A 16,414-nucleotide genomic window follows, 5' to 3' on the forward strand; every position below is an offset into this window, starting at 1 on the left:
TATCTGTTTCTCCCACCCCCCACCCAACTCCCTTCTGGCAACCACCAGTTTGTTCTCTTTACTTAAAAGTCCACAGTTTTCTGGGGCGCCTGGGTGGCTCATTGAGCATGTGCCTTTGGCTCAGATCGTGGTCCCAGAGTCCTGGGATTGAGCCCCGTGTCAGGCTCCCTGCTCAGCAGGAAACCTCTGAGAGTGAGGAAAGAGAGGGGGAAGTCCTCTCCCACTCCCTCTGCTTGTGCTTCTGCTCTCACGGTCTCTGTCAAAAAATAAAATAAAAATCTGTTTTTCTTTGTTCATTTTTTAAAAAATTATACATATGACTAAAATCATGTGGTATTTGTCTTCCTCGGATTTTTAAAATAATTTTTAAGAAAGATTTTATTTATTTTATGAGGAGAGAGGAACACAAGCAGGGGGAGTGGGAGACGGAGAAGGTGGCTTCCCACTGAGAAGGGAGTCCAACACAGGACTCTATCCCAGGACCCCGGGATCATGACCTGAGCTGAAGTGAGATGCTTAACGACTGAGCCACCCAGGCACCCCGTCTTTCTCTGATTTTCTTATCTCAGCATAATGTCCTCCAGGTCCATCAGTGTTGCTGCCAATGGAAAGATCCCACTTTTTAATGGCTGGGTAGTAATTTATTATATAACAAACACATATAAACTCATACACCACATCTTTACTCTTTTATCTATGGATGGACACTTGATTTGCATCCTTATTGGGGCTGTGGTAAATAAGGCTGCAATAAGCATAGTGCATCTATCTTTTCGAATTAACGTTTTTGCTTTCTCTGGGTAGATGTCCTAGTGGTAGTATTGGATCACATGGTATTTGTATTTTTTAATTTTGAGAATACTCCATACTGTTTTCCATAGCAGGTACACCATTTTGCATTCCATCAACACTGCAACAGGGTCCTTTTTCTCCATATCCTTGACAATACTTATTTCCTATGTTTTTGATCACAGGCATTCTGACAGCTGTAGGGTGATATTTCACTGTGATTTTTATTTGTATTTCTCTGATGATGAGTGATGTTCAGTATCTTTTCATGTGTCTGTTGGCTATTTGTATGTCTTCTTTGGAAAAAAATGTCTTTTCAGAGCCTCTGCCCACTCTTTCATTGGATTACTTGAGAGGGCTTTTTTTTTTTTTTTTTTTGGTGTAGTTTAATTTCCTTATATATTTTAGATACTAACCCCTTATCAGATCATTTTCAAATACCTTCTCCCATTCAATAGGTTGTCTTGTCATTTTGTTGATGGTTTCCCTCGTCCTGCAAAAGTTTGTCTTATGTGTAATCCCAAGAGTTTATTTTTGTTTATTTTCCTTGTCTGAGGAACTTTAATTTGAAGAAACTATGTTTTCACCATTTTGCCTCCTTTATCATATGTGGTCACATAAGCATGGGCTTATATCTGGGCAATTTAATACTTCCAGCAGTTTTTTGGAGGAGTCTTCATGATTTTCTATGTATATTGTTGTCTGCAACATGGTGCAACGTTAACGTGGTACTTTAACTTTCTGTCTTACCAGTATGGATGCCTACTTCTTTTTCTTGCCCAGTTGCTGCATCTAGGACTTTCAGTACTATATTGAATAAAAGTGGCAAGGGTGGACATCCTTATTTTGTTCCTGATATTAGTGAAAAAGCTCTCAGGTTTTCTCCATTCAGTATGATGTTAGCTGTGGTTTTTTCCTATATGTTCTTTATCATATTAAAGTATGATCCCTCTAACCCTACTTTGTTGGATTTTTCATGAAAGAATGATGAATTTTGTCAGATGCTTTTCCTCCATCTACTGAGATGATCATAGGATTTTCAGCCTTCATTCGTATCATGCTGATTGACTTGTGAATACTGAACCATCTGTGCATGCCTGAATTAAATTCCAATTGATCATGGTGGATGATCCTTTGAATACATTGTATGTGATTTGCTAATATTTTGTTGAGGATTTTTGCATCTATGTTCATCAGAGATATTCGCCTATACTTTTCTTTTTTGTGATTTTACTTATTTGGGTCCTTTCTCTTTCCTGATGAATCTGGATAAGGGTTTGTCAATTTTGTTTACTGTTTCATAGAAACAGCTCCTGGTTTCATTGCTATTTCCTATTGATTTTTTAGTCTCAATGTAATTTATTTCTGTTGTGATCTTTATTATTTACTTTCTTCCACTTACCTGGGGCTTTGTTCATTGTTTTTTCTAGTTCCTTTAGGTGTAGAGATAGATTATTTGAGGTTGTTCCAGTTTCTTGAGTTAGGCCTGTATTGTTACATACTTCTTAACAACATTTATACTTCGTCCCAAAGATTTTGGACCGTTTTTTTTTTTTTTTGTTTTTGTTTTTTTTTTTCATTTTAATCTGTCTCCATGTTTATTTGTTTGATTGCCTCACTGACCCACTGGTTGCTTAGTATCATGTTGTTTAGTCTCCAAATGTTTGTTTCTTGCAGTCTTTGTCTTTTGATTTATTTCTAGTTTCAGTACCGCTGTGATCAGAAAATAAATGCATGGTACGGTTTCAATCTTCTTAAGTTTACTGAGGACTGTTCTGTGGCCTGACACTATCTATTCTGGAGTGTGTTCCATGTGCACTTGAAAAGAATGTGTATTCTATTGTTTTTAGATGGAATGTTCTGTCTGTGTCTGTTAGGTTCATTTGGTCTAAGGTGTCATTAATAGTCATTGTTGATTTTTTTTTTGCCTGAATGATCTATCCATTGATGTAAGTGGAGTTAAAGGCAATTACTATTTTTGTATTACCATCAATTTCTCTTTATGTCCATTAGTTATTATTTTCTTTATGCAGTTCAATGTTCCACTGTTGGGTGTATAGACATTTTTAACTTATATCCTCATGTTGGGTTGACCCCTTTATCATTATGTAATGCCCTTCTTTGTCTCTTATTGTAGTCTTTTGTCTGACACAAGTATTGCTACCCAGCTTTTTTGTTTCCTGAGGAGTATTTTTCCATCCCCTGACTTTCAGTCTGTATGCATCTTTAGGTCTGAGGAGAGTCTCTTGTAGGCTGTACATAGATGGGTCTGTTTTTTTTTCTTCCATTCCACCACCCCATGTGTTTTCATTGGAGTATTTAGGTAATTTCATTTAAAGGTAGTTATGTACTTATTGCCATTGTGTTACCTTTTTGGGGGTTGTTTTTGTGGTTATTTGTTCCTTCTTCCCTTGTTCTGTGATTGATGGGTTCTATAGTGTTATGCTTGGCCTTCGTTTTATTTTTTGAGTATCTATCATAGAATTTGGTGCCCCCTGAGTAGCTATTTTTAAAATTTTTTTGAGAGAAAGTGTAAGCAGTGGATTAGGGAGAGAGGGAGAGAGAATCTCCAGCAGACTCCCCACTGAGCATGGAGTTCAACACAGGACTCAATCTCATGACCCTGAGATAATGATCTGAGCTGAAATCAAGAGTCTGATACTCAACTGACTAAGCCATCCAGGTGCCCCTTGAGAGGCTATTTTTAGAGATGGTTTCCAAAAATATTGTTTCCCCAAAAGATCATCTTGCCAATATTTGAATGGGTAAGTTCATTAATATAATTAAGAATTTGTTCGGGCGCCTGGGTGGCTCAGTGGGTTAAGCCGCTGCCTTCGGCTCAGGTCATGATCTCAGGGTCCTGGGATCGAGTCCCGCATCGGGCTCTCTGCTCAGCAGGAAGCCTGCTTCCTCCTCTCTCTCTCTCTGCCTGCCTCTCTGCCTACTTGTAATCTCTCTCTGTCAAATAAATAAATAAATCTTAAAAAAAAAAAAAAAAAAAAAAAGAATTTGTTCTCGGAGGCAATCAGGGAGGACTGGTCTGCTCTTTGACCCATACCAAAGATTCCACTGAAGATAAAATCAACAGCCTTGATGAGACCATTTTTAATCCTTTCCTGAGTCAATTTCTTGGGCCTCTCTATGTGTTTCTTCAAGCTTTTAGTAAAGTCAGCCGGTAAAAGTGGCCACCTGTTGGGTGGCAACATTCCCTTTTGCTTCCTCCATGGTTGCCACTGAGTGATCAGGAATTTTGATAATGGCTAAAGGCTTACGGTTTTGTATAGAATCTGAGCCAAGAGTTCGAAGACGTAACTATTTTTAATCTGTTGTCACAGAGGTTAAAAATGCTCTTTGTTTCCTAAGCATATCAAAATGACATTTAATACCAAAAGCACAGTAGCTGTTAACATAAATGTTAGTGATCTGTCCTGCCAATGTCAGGGTGGCAGCAGGGGAAGGGTTGAGGCAAATAATTCAGCCTAATAATTCAGGGTCCTGGAATCAAGCCCTGTGTCAGGCTCCCGGCTCAGCGGGAAGCCTGCTTCTCCCTCTCCTGCTCCCTCTGCTTGTGTACTCTTTCTCCTTCTCTCTGTCAGATAAATCAATACCTTAAAAAGATGATTTACTTATTTCAGAGAGAGTGAGCATGAGTGCGAGGTGGGCAGAGGGGGGTGAGAATCTTAAGCAGACTTCCCGCTGAGTGTGGAGCCCAACACAGGGCTCGATCCCATGACCATCACAACTTAAGCCAAAATCAAGAGTTGGACGCCTAACCGACTGCACCATCCAGGCGTCCCAGGACAGTAGGTTTAAGGAATGACAGCATGCAGGAGTATTTGGGGGTGAGAGGTTCATCTCTGGAGGATTAGTGCTAAAGGGGAACACCCATGACCATTTCTTCAGTGTTCTCAACTAATTCAGCAGTGGCAGTTGTAAGCTCTCATGAAGGGTGGCAGTCCACAGTTGTGGAATCCAACTGTTGGCAACAGGAGCTGAGAGGCCTGAACTGGTCCCCATCTCACTGCCTTAGAATGCCACGGGCATTCCCTTCTCTTTCATGCGTGAAGAGAAAGAATGGTAGGTCAGGGTTTGGGTGTCCCAGGGCCGGAGGAGTCAAGAAGCCATGCTTTATTTTTATGAGAGCTTCTTGACTTTCTTGGTCCCAAGTAAGGGGGGGTCAGGTTGGTCAGATTTGAGGAGAGAGAAAAGCAGTTGGGCCAGGGCTGGAACATTAGGTATCCAATTTCTGCAGTATCTAGCTAAGCCTCAAAGTCTGCACAGCTGGTATTTGGCGGTAGGCAGGACAACAGTCCCTGGGCTCTGTCTGGATCAAGGAGTAATCCCTGATTTGAAATAAGGTGTCCCAAGTATTTAACCTGGGGCAAACAAAATCGCAGCTTTTCTTTAGACACCTTTACCCATTTTTAGCCAGGGCCTTTAGAAGATGAAGGCTATCTTTGGTACAAGCCTCTTGAGAAGGAGAACAAAGGAACAGGTCATCCACATATTATAACAGGGAAGAGCCTTCAGAGAATTCTAGATCTAAAATGTCTACTCTCGGGGCACCTGGGTGGCTCAGTTGGTTAAACATCTGCCTTTGACTCAGGCCACAATCCTGGGGGTCCTGAGATTAAGCCCCATGTCGGGCTCCCTATTTGGCAGAGAGCCTGCTTCTCTCTCTCCCCCTGAAGCTCCTCCTGCGTGTGCACCACTCTGTCAAATAAATAGAAATCTAAAAAAAAAAAAACCCACAAAGTCAGCTTTCAGCATTTGGAAAAGTAAGTGGTGTAGCCCTGTGGCATAAATGTTTATGCATACTGCCCTTCCCAGATGAAGGCAAATAAGAACGGGCTTTCAGGATCACCAGGTATGCTGAAGGCATTGCAAGGGTCTAACCTGGGAAAGGTTTTGCTGTTAGGAGGAATGGTTGTGAGCAAGGTGCGAGGGCTGAGGAATAACATTATTATTGCTTGCCCTGAGGTCCTGTATAAAATTCTATCCTCTTACATGTAGTTTACGGACAAGGAGGGTGAGGGTGTTACAGGACTAGGAACAACTAATCCTTTCTATAAACAGTCCTCAATGGTAGGTTTCTAATTCCTTGGATGGCCTTAGTGCGTACTTTTCATCAATTTACATTTTGATGGGCATTGCAGAATGAATGGACCTGATACTAGTCATATCTCAGGGACAGAGCTAGGTGAGGTTCTGGGGCAGGGGTTTTTGAGCAAGAATGGGGACAGATATTAAGGTTTTGGGATTTTCCTGAAAATTTGGATTTCCGGGTTCCATATTTAAAAATAGTTCCCCCTTTTGTGAAAAGGAGATGTGTGCCTGATGGGCTTCAAGATAATCCTGATCTAGTGAGTAAATGGGAGCCAAAGGTGTTGGGAGAAATGAATACTTTTTTTAATAGGTCCCAGCTAGAGAGAATGGGATGGGAAAAGATGGTTGGAGCTAAAACTGGTAAGTAAAGCCCTAATAGGGATTTTTCCTCTCCTCCAAACCAATACTTTGGGGGAAACTGACATAACTGTGGTGAGGGGGATAGGAATAAAGCTGCTTCTGTAAGTCCTCAGAGCAGCTCTACTGTTGAGACTGGTGAAAGGAGTACTTGAAAGGGAGACGGGGAAAGCTGACTAACCTTGCCTTGAGTCGGTCTTCTCAGTTTTAGGCAATCTGTTTTTAAATGTCCCAGCTTTTTATAGTAATGACAAGTACCTTTTGGAATAGTGCCACAACCCTGAAGTGGGGGTTTACTTTGGTTAGCTCTTAACTGTTGGAATTGAAGGCTCATAGTCTAGGTGGCTTTCTTTTTATTAGTCTTTGAATAAGTTCAATAGTGGATTTGCAGATTAATGAGATTAGAAGTTTGCATAGTCTGCCAACTTAAATGAGTTTTCTTTATGAGGAATGGTAATAGTTCTTCAACTAAGCCATCAACAAAGATGGGATTAAAAATGGTGTAACTGGTTTGATCAGTAGCAGAAAGGCCAGAGTTGTTGGCAAAGATCCTCTCTAGTTGGTTACAATAATTGAGAACAGATTCTTCAGGTTTTTGAATACACTGCTGAACTTTTTTTTCCCCCTGATCTATGGATTCTGGGAAAGCCTTAGGAATAGTTTCAGAGTCTTTCTCAGTTTAAGGGCTTCTGTTCTGTCAGTGGCCCTCCATTTGGAGAAGTCGTCTAGTGTTACCCCAATGGGCAAGATGCATGCAGTTCCTAGCCTGTCCTCCATCAACTAGCATTATGAATAGTTGATATAAATCAGGAAAAAAAACAGGTTCATATTGGATCACAATGGCAAATTCCTCAGCAAATTTATGAAGATCTTCAGTGGCTTTGGGGAATTCTTTAGCCATGGTCCTTAATTCAGCTTTTGACCAGTGAGGGAAGGAAGTCTAGGCAACTCCTGCTTCCCCAGGCTTAACCTTAAATGGGGCAGCAAGAGAGGGGGTAAAGGGGAGCTTTAGGTCCCGTAGGATCTGAAGAGGGGTGAGGAGGGTCTCCAGCATAGAAGGGGAGTTGAGCTAAGGATGGATATAGAGGAAAAGGAGATGGTATAGTGCATGAGTGTGAAGGAAGGAGTTTATACGGATTTGGCCTATTCTTCTAATTTTGAAAGCCTCTTGGAAAGATGTGAATTGGAAGCTAACTGCCTGTGAGGGAAGCAAACTTCTGTTTTTCATTTTAAGGCCTCTGGATACCAATTAAAAGAAGTTTTCTACTGGCTTTGTTTTGGCTTTATAGCCTTTTTCCAATTGTGCATGCAAGTGAGCTAATTTTTACTCCATCTTTAGCCAGTGGAGTTTTTTTTTTAAAGGTTTTATTTGAGAGAGAGGGAGGCAGAGCACAAGCAGGTGGAGAGGCAGAGGGAGAGGGAGAAGCAGACTCCCTGCCCAGCTGGAAACCTGACATGGGACTCTATTCCAGGACCTGGAGATGATGGCCTGAGCTGAAGGCAGACCCTTAACCATCTAAGCCAGCAGGCACCCTGCCAGCGTAATTTTAAAAATCACCCAAGGTAATAAGAATCCAACAGGACAAAAATTTACAGTAGGAAGGACAATATTCTTTAAACATAAAACCTGCAGGAGTCCTATAGAGGGTTGGTCATAAAAGCCTTTCTTAGAAGCAGGATTTCCCATGAATTAGTATTCAGAAGACCACTAAACAGAAATCTTCCACTAGGAAACATGAGGACAGAATCCTCTCCTCAAATATGAGTGAGGATGGAAGCCAGCAAGACAGAACACCCAGCTAAAGGCCTGAACCAGAGGGAGGTTTAGGACGGAGAGGACTTAACCACCATGACCCAAAGCCACTGAAGAGACAAGTGAAATAGACTTGTAGGTACCCACTCAAATCCACAATGATGCTGGAGATGGTAACTGGTCACTCCTGACGCCAAGTAATAACTGAAAGGCAGAACTGCAATCTGCAAAATAAAATTGGTATGTTTACTGGGGGTCTTAGGGTTTGCAATCTGGGAGACACAGAGTTAACTGAAATCAAAATTGTGCTCCAGGGCACCTGGGTGGCTCAGTCGTTAAGGTCTGCCTTCGGCTCAGGTCATGATCCCAGGGTCCTGGGATCAAGCCCTGCATCGGGGGCCTGCTTGGTGGGAAGTCTGCTTCTTCTTCTCCCACTCCTCCTACTTATTTAACAGAGAGAGAAAGGAAACATAAGACCTTTTTTTTTTTTTTTAAATGTGTGTTCTGGAGAGACAAAACTAAAGGTTTTTAAGGAGGAAAGAGGGAATTTACATAAGTTGTCTTGAATGAAATGTGACTGGACTGGTTGTTAAGAGTAATGCCAGGAAGAAAGTCCATTTATGTTCAAGTGTTTTTTAAAGATTATATTTATTTATTTATTTATTTATTTATTTTTAATATTTTATTTATTTATTTGACAGAGAGAGATCACAAGTAGGCAGAGAGACAGGCAGAGAGAGAGAGAGGAGGAGGAAGCAGGCTTCCTGCTGAGCAGAGAGCCCGATGCGGGACTCGATCCCAGGACCCTGAGATCATGACCTGAGCCGAAGGCAGAGGCTTAACCCACTGAGCCACCCAGGCGCCCCTATATTTATTTATTTTAGAGAGAGCATGTGCCCACATGTGAGCAGGGTGTGGGAGGGTCAGAGGGAGACAGAATCTTTTTTTTTTTTTTTTTAAAGATTTTTATTTATTTATTTGACGGACAGAGATCACAAGTAGCAGAGAGACAGGCAGAGAGAGAGAGGAGGAAGCAGGCTCCACCCAGGCGCCCCGGGAGAGAGAATCTTAAGCAGTCTCCATGTCCCCAATGCAGGGTTTGATCTCATGACGCTGAGATCATGACCTGAGCCAAAATCAGGAGCCAGACACTTAACCAAAGGAACCACCCGCATGCCCCCATATATGTTCAATTTGAACACGCAGCAGACGCCTTGGCTTTTAGCTGAAGTCAGTGACAGTTCTGGGAGTCTGAGACAGAAAATATATGTCCCACTTTTTCAGTGTCCTCCTGGCTCCATTTTAAATAACCCTCTTAGCAATGTTTACTCCATTTTATTCTGTAATCAAATGGAAGAACCTCCATTCTTCCAGTGACTATCTGTATTCCTTCTCTTATTCTGAGTCCTTTTAAGAGGCGATATAAAGTAGTAATAAAATAATATGAATTCATTATAAAATCTGAGTTCAGCTTTGCCACCAGTTGGTTGTGGTTTTAAGTCATTTATATTTCTTGGATCTTAGCTGCATCACTAAGGAGAGAGGATAGGATTAGTGGACTTATAAAAGACCTCTTTCCATTCACATAGGACTTGTATGGTTAATTTTTAAATTATAAGTAGATTATGTTCCTCTCCACAAATGTAGCAATAAGCCATTACAGAAGGAAATTGTGGACAGTGTGTTTGTTTGAGCACTATGCTCAAAAAGCACACAGGAGGGGCGCCTGGGTGGCTCAGTGGGTTAAGCCTCTGCCTTCGGATCAGGCCATGATCTCAGGGTCCTGGGCTTTCTGCTCAGCAGGGAGCCTGCTTCCTCCTCTGTCTCTGCCTGCCTCTCTGCCTACTTATGATCTCTCTCTGTGTCAAATAAAATCTTAAAAAAAAAAAAAACAAACCACACACAAGGAGCTAATTTTAGGAGGGGAAATGAGAATATGGATTCAGAGAAATCTTTTTTTTTTTAAGATTTTGTTTATTCATTTGTCAGAAAGAGAAGCAGGCTCCCAGCTGAGCAATGAGCCCAATGCAGGACTTGATCCCAGGACCCTGGGATCACTACCCAAGCTGAAGGCAGATACTTAACCCACTGAGCCACCCAGGTGCCCTGGATTCAGAAAAATTTAAACTTGGATAGCAGTGAAGCTGCTGACCAAGCTCATATCTTCTCAGTGAAGCTGGAATCAAGGTCACTGACCATGAAGACTTTGGGGAGTGTCTGAAATTTCAAAAGATTGGGATAAGCCACAGTGAGATATTTTCCAGGGTCCTGGAATTGAGTACCACATTGGGCTCCTTTCTCAGCAGAGAGCCTGCTTCTCTCTCTGCCACTCCCCCTGTTTGTGCCCGCTCTGACAAATAAAATATTTACAAAATAATAATAAAATTATTTATTCTGGGGGTCTAATGAACAGCATGGTGATTGTAAAGTTGCCAAGAGATCTTTAAAAGTTCTCACCACACACACACAAAGGTAACTGCATAGTGGTGATGCATGTTATCTAACTCTACTGTGGTAATCATATCCTTAGATGTACATTTACCTCTGATGTACGTATATCAAATCACATGGTATACCTTAAACTCAGACCACGTTACATGTCAATTATATCTCAGTAAATCTGGGGAAAAAATTAAATAGTAATAGCCTTCCTCTCCCTGGTGAGGGGGAGAGAAACTCTTTACCAATAGAAATGTCCTTTATGAAAGAAAGCTTGTGTCATTTTTGGAACCCTTCCTATGTTGGCTGGTTCTCAACGGCCTTTAGCTTAGAACAGTCCCTGTTCCAAAGAGACATACTTTGGGGTGGTATATTCTGGAATCTGTTCTGGAACCTGTCACCCCCATCAGATGCTCTCTCTGGCCTAGTACTATATTTTAACCTCCCACCTTTATTCTTATAACATTTCATACAAGTGGTTTGCCTCAGCCATCTCAGAGGACATAACTATTTTATACACAGTAGCACCTCTTTTTGGATGCCAGACAATGAAGGTTGAAGTAGAAAGATTCGAATTTGCATTAATGTCCATTCATTTGAGCATTCTATCAGTACAATCTCTTTTCAAGGTTATACAGTAAAGAAATTTAACTGCTTGATAGTTCTTTAAAAAATTAATAGTCTATTTTTCTGAGTAGTTTTAGGTTTATCAAGAAATGACTAGAAAGTGCAGTGTTCACAGATAATCCCTCACCTACTCCCTCTTTCTAGTTTCCTCTATTACTAACAATTTGCCTTACTGTGGTCCATTTGTTACGGGTAATGAAGGCCACAGTTTACAGTGCAGTTCAACATTTGCGGTGTATTTCTTTGGATTTTCACAAATACATAAGGATATGTATCCACCATTACATTATCATATAGCAGAGTTCTACTGCCCTAAAAAAATATTCCTGTTTCCACCAATTCATCTCATCCCCCCCACCCTGTGGAATCCCTCATAACTACTGGTCTTTTAAAAATACTTATTTGAGAGAGACTCCATAAGTGGAGAGGGAGAAGCAGACTCCCTGCTGAGCAGGGAGGCTTATGTGGGACTCAATCCCAGGACTCTGGGATCAAAAACTTAAGCTGAAGTCAGACACTGAACTGACTGAGCCACCCAGGTGCCCCCATCTCTGTATCTTTTTGTAGCTTGATTGTTCGTTTCTTTTATTCCATTTATATTCCATTGTCTGGAGGTACCACCATTCATTTATCCATTCACCTACTAAAGGACATCTTGGTTGCTTCCATGTTTTGGCAATTAGGAATAAAGCTGCTGTAAACATTTGTGTACAGGCTTCTGTGCAGACAGGTTTTCAACTCCCTAGGGTAAATACAATCACAATCGCTGGATCTTATGGTAAGAGGATGGTTACTTTTGGATGCCTGGGTGGCTCAGTCAGTTAAGTGTCTGCCTTCGGCTTAGATCATGATCCCAGGGTCCTGGGATCGAGCCCCACATGGGGCTCTGCTGAGGGGGAAGTCTGCTTCTCCCTCTGCCCTCCCCGAACTCATGCTCTCTCAAATAAAAAAATAAAACCTTTGTAAAAAGGTTTTGCATGAGAACTGTCTTCTAAAGTGGCACTGAGCATTGCCACTGGCAATGAACGAGAGTTCCTGCTGTGCCACAGCCTCACCAGCATTTGGTGTTAAGGGCTTATTATGAGGATTTGCTTTCTAATTAAGTCTTAGAAGTTAAGTACAATCAATTTTCAACAGCAGAACAATAAATGTGTTCATGCTATATAAAGAAAAACTATTCTGTCCTCTCATTTTTTCGTTTTTATTTTCCAGAAGTGAGAAGTGGTTTTTTACCTGAAGTTAGGAGCACAGTTCATCTTGCTACCATGATGGCCACCAGCCCTGCCTCTGCACAGAACTGTCATGAAAATAATCAAGAACCCTGAACTTCTGAGTGTCTGAGACTTCAGCGAGCAAAAAATCCTCCATTTATTTAACATGGAATATTATTTAAAGCCTTCCTGAAACTATGTGTACATTCATAGTGGTGATTAATGCAGAGAAGTGAAGAATTCAGAACCTGACCCCAAGTTCAAGATGAGCTGCAAGGAAAAAAATTCAAAGGCCTTGGAACAGAATTCCAGCAACATCAGACCAAAGTACTAAAGCTACATAGACTCTTTGTCTTGTCACATTGAGTTCAATGGTAGAAAATAATCTAGAGGTGCCTGGGGTAGCTCAATCATTTAAGTGTCCGACTCGTGGTTTTGACTCAGGTCGTAATCTCAGGGTGGTAGCTCTGCACTCAGTGGGGAGACCGCTGGTGGTTCTTCTCTCTTAGTTCCTGCCCGCTGCACCTCCCCCCACCCTCGTCCACACTCTCTGTCTCAAAATAAATAAATCTTTTTTTTAAAAAGAAAATGATCTTGTCAGAAGGAAAATGTGGCCACAAGCAGACTTACTGGCAATTATACATTTTAGTTTCAGTGACTCTATAAATAAGGGTTTTTAAAAACAACTTATCTTTTTCAGGTGGGGAAAAAGCTCATTAAGTTGCCCTGGATATTGTGACAGAATATGTTATAGAAGCAAAACTGTTGAGAGGAAATTGTTTTGATGATTTGAAAAATTGGGTCCATGGTATTTCCTGGCAAAAAGAAAAGGTAGGTTGGTATGTAAAGTTATCTATGCCAAAATATCCCATTACACTTAAAAAATCTTTATTAAGAGATCTAAGCTTTCAAACTGATTAAATCCAAGACATTTCATCAGTCATTTAAATTTCTAGAGTTTGATAACTCTTCTGTAAGTAGAGTTCTGAGATCAAACTACTTTTCCTAACTACATTATGGAGTTCCAATGAGGATCAAAAATGCAGAAAAATTTTTGATAAGTTGTAATGTTACTTATTATTATAATGTTATTGGTATTAGAAAACAGCTCAGTCCCCACTGCTATAAGACAGATTCTTGGTGCTCCACTCCCTTAGGATCAGCCCATGACCTTGTTTTATCTATATGTGAACCAACTAGTCTAACAGTTCAAGGATTCTCCTTTGCATAGGTTTATCATGAAATCTAGGTTTTCATTATTTTGCATTACTATTTCACAAGGCCTTTGATAAGGAGGTCAATTCTCTTAGTATCAGAGTGCTAGCAGAACTAGTCATTGTGTAGTGTTTGAAGTGCTCATCGAATATCTATACAACTCCTTTGCAAGTACTGTGATGTCACTGAATGCTGATAAATTAATATGCAATATATAATCTATAAAAAGTCACAACTGTCTACTGCTATGCACTCTGGGCTGCATATTCTATTAAAAGTATTTAAACACTGAATTATTTATAATATAGGAACATGGACTTGGATTTGGAGGTTGCTCATAAATTCCAGGACCTCTCCACTACACCCATAGGCAGATAGAGGGCCCTCCCACCACCAGCTCTCCTAGCACTACTTCTGCCCATAGGAATTGCTCCTCCTCTTCCAACTCTTTTACCTCTACTAACTTGTAATATTATACCCACCACCATCACCTTTGTTCAGGGATGTCCTGCTCCACAGTCATACTGTTTGCTCTAAATTATAAAATGAAGCAGAAATAAATATATAAACCTGAACTCCATGTATTGATTCTTGAAACAGCAGCAGTAGATTCTCCGGAAAGTCAAATAATCAAAGGCAAAAACCCTGACTAGAAGTTTTCCCACAGAGTCAAATGACCTAAGGGCACCTTCTAGGCACTGGTTGTCATTATTTGCACATTAACTGCATAGGTGTGCACAAGTATGGTATAATGTTAAAAGAATATGACTGTTGACTCTTTCCCTTTCCTTTGTGAACTCACCACCTTATTTATCTAAATAACTGGAAAACACCACAGGGAATATGAAATTCATGTAGAAGATCAAAGGGAATTGAAGTGGTATAAGGATAATTGTATTAGCTTCTTAGGGCTGCCATAACAAATTACCACAAACTGAGTGGTTTGTAACAACAAAAATCTCTCTCTCACAGTTTTGGGGGGCCAAAGCCCACAATTGAAATGTTGGTAGAGCTGTACTCCACAGAGGCTACAGGAGACCATTTTTTTCTTCCCTTTTCTACCTTCCTTAGAACTTTTGGTATCCCTTGGTTCATGGCCACATATCTCTGTTCTGTTTTCACAGTGCCTCCTCTTCCTCATGTCTATGTATACACTGTCCTCTGCCATAAGCACCTTTGCCAAATTCATTTAGTGTGTGTATGTACTCTTGGGATACTTCATGTTATCTGCAAAAAGACATCCAATTTGGATGGCTTTTATTTTTCTCACCTAATTTTGCTATGGCTAGAATTTGGAAGGGGCAATCATGGGCATCCTTCTTTTCCTCATTGGAAAGATTTTAGTCTTTCACCATTGAGAATGACATTGCCTATGGGGTTTTCACATATGCCCTTTATTGTGCTGCAGAAGTTCCTATTTTTGTTGTTCTCGTAAAAGGGTATTTTGTCAAGGAGTTATTCTGCATCAATAGAAATGATCAGGGGCGCCTGGGTGGCTCAGTGGGTTAGGTCCGTGCCTTCGGCTCAGGTCATGATCTCAGGGTCCTGGGATCAAGCCCCGCATTGGGCTCTCTGCTCAGCAGGGAGACTGCTTCCCTCTGCCAGCCTCTCTACTTGTTATCTCTGTCAAATAAATAAATAAAATCTTTTAAAAAAAATTTTTAAAAATGATCATGTGGATTTTCACCTCCATTCTATTTATGTGTATATTACACTAATTAATTTCCTCATGCTATCCACCCTTGCATTCCTGGGTAAAACTCACTTGTTTCTGGGATATAATCTTTAAATATGCCTGGACTATGTTTGCTAGCATTTTGCTGAAGATTTTTGTGTATAGTCAGATAAGACATTGGTCTGTAGTTCTCTTGTGTTATTTCTGCCTGGCTTTGGTACCAGGGTAATGCTGGTCTCAAAGAACAACATAGGATATTAAGACAATTAATCTTATGTGTTAATGTGGCTAAGCATGGCACCTAGATATTTTGTCCAGCACCAGTCTAAATTGTGAAGTGAAGGTATTTTTAGATGAGATTGATATTTCAGTCATCAAATCAGATTACTATCTACAAGACAGGTGGGCTTTATCCAATCAGTTGAAGGTCGTACAAGGAAAATGACAGAAGTCCCACAAGGAAGACAGAATTCTACCTCCTCTCTGCTGTAACACTCCTATCTCATGGATCTCAAGCATGCCAGCCTACCATGCAGATTTTGTACTTCTCAGCCTCAACTACCACATGAGCCAATCTCATAAAATAAATCTCTCTGCCTCTCTATCTGGCTCCATTTCTCTGAAGGACCCTAATACAGATGTGTTCCTGATTTATTAGAAGATTTGAGGATTAGTGCCAATTCCTCTTTAAGTGGTAAAGTTTCCCAATAATGACATCTTGTCCTGGAATGGTATGTGATAAGAGATTTTTAACTACTTAATCAAAATACGGAACTGCTACAGGTCTATTAAGATCATCTATACCTTCTTGAATCAGTTTTGGGTAACCTATATGTTTCTACTAATTTCACCTTATTATTTAATTGTTAGGTACAGTTGTTCATAATACAATCCAATCACCCATCTGATTTCTCTGGCATAGACCGACCATAATTTCCCCCTGCCTTACATTTTTAACTTCAGTTATTTCTACTTTCTCCATTCAGTCTAAAGATCTATCAATTTAATCAATCTTTTCAAAAAACTGATGCTTAGTTTCCTTCTCCTATTCTGTATTTCCTTTATCCCTACCTTATTTCTGCTTTTGCTTTGTGTTAGTTTGCTGATCTTCTGATTTTTAAGATTAGAAGTCAGCAGGTTGTTGATTTAAGATCCCCTCTTTTTAAAAAATACATGTTCATACAATTCACTTCTTTCAAGTGAACAATTCAATGGTCTTTAGCATATTCAGAGTTGTATACA

General features: G+C 40.5%; 2 long non-coding RNA genes across 7 annotated transcripts in view; one reads left to right on the forward strand and one right to left on the reverse strand.

Annotated features, from left to right (window-relative positions):
- Positions 1-15,171, forward strand: part of LOC131821193 (uncharacterized) — a 139,348-nt gene extending 124,177 nt beyond the window's left edge. For both annotated transcript variants that reach the window (XR_009349861.1, XR_009349860.1), the window contains exon 3: positions 12,284-15,171. This is a non-coding gene — a long non-coding RNA (uncharacterized LOC131821193). The remainder of the gene's footprint in view (positions 1-12,283) is intronic.
- The window catches only part of LOC131821191 (uncharacterized), a 192,892-nt gene that overhangs the window by 14,745 nt on the left and 161,733 nt on the right, over positions 1-16,414 (reverse strand). The window contains exon 7 of one of the 5 annotated variants that reach the window (XR_009349856.1): positions 8,153-8,229. The exons of 3 other annotated variants lie outside the window; for them this stretch is intronic. This is a non-coding gene — a long non-coding RNA (uncharacterized LOC131821191). Of the gene's footprint in view, positions 1-8,152; positions 8,230-10,379; positions 13,098-16,414 lie in introns of those variants that run through there. One more of the 5 variants, XR_009349857.1, reaches the window with a different exon arrangement.

Source organism: Mustela lutreola, chromosome X, assembly GCF_030435805.1.
Source record: "Mustela lutreola isolate mMusLut2 chromosome X, mMusLut2.pri, whole genome shotgun sequence".
Taxonomy (NCBI): domain Eukaryota; kingdom Metazoa; phylum Chordata; class Mammalia; order Carnivora; family Mustelidae; genus Mustela; species Mustela lutreola.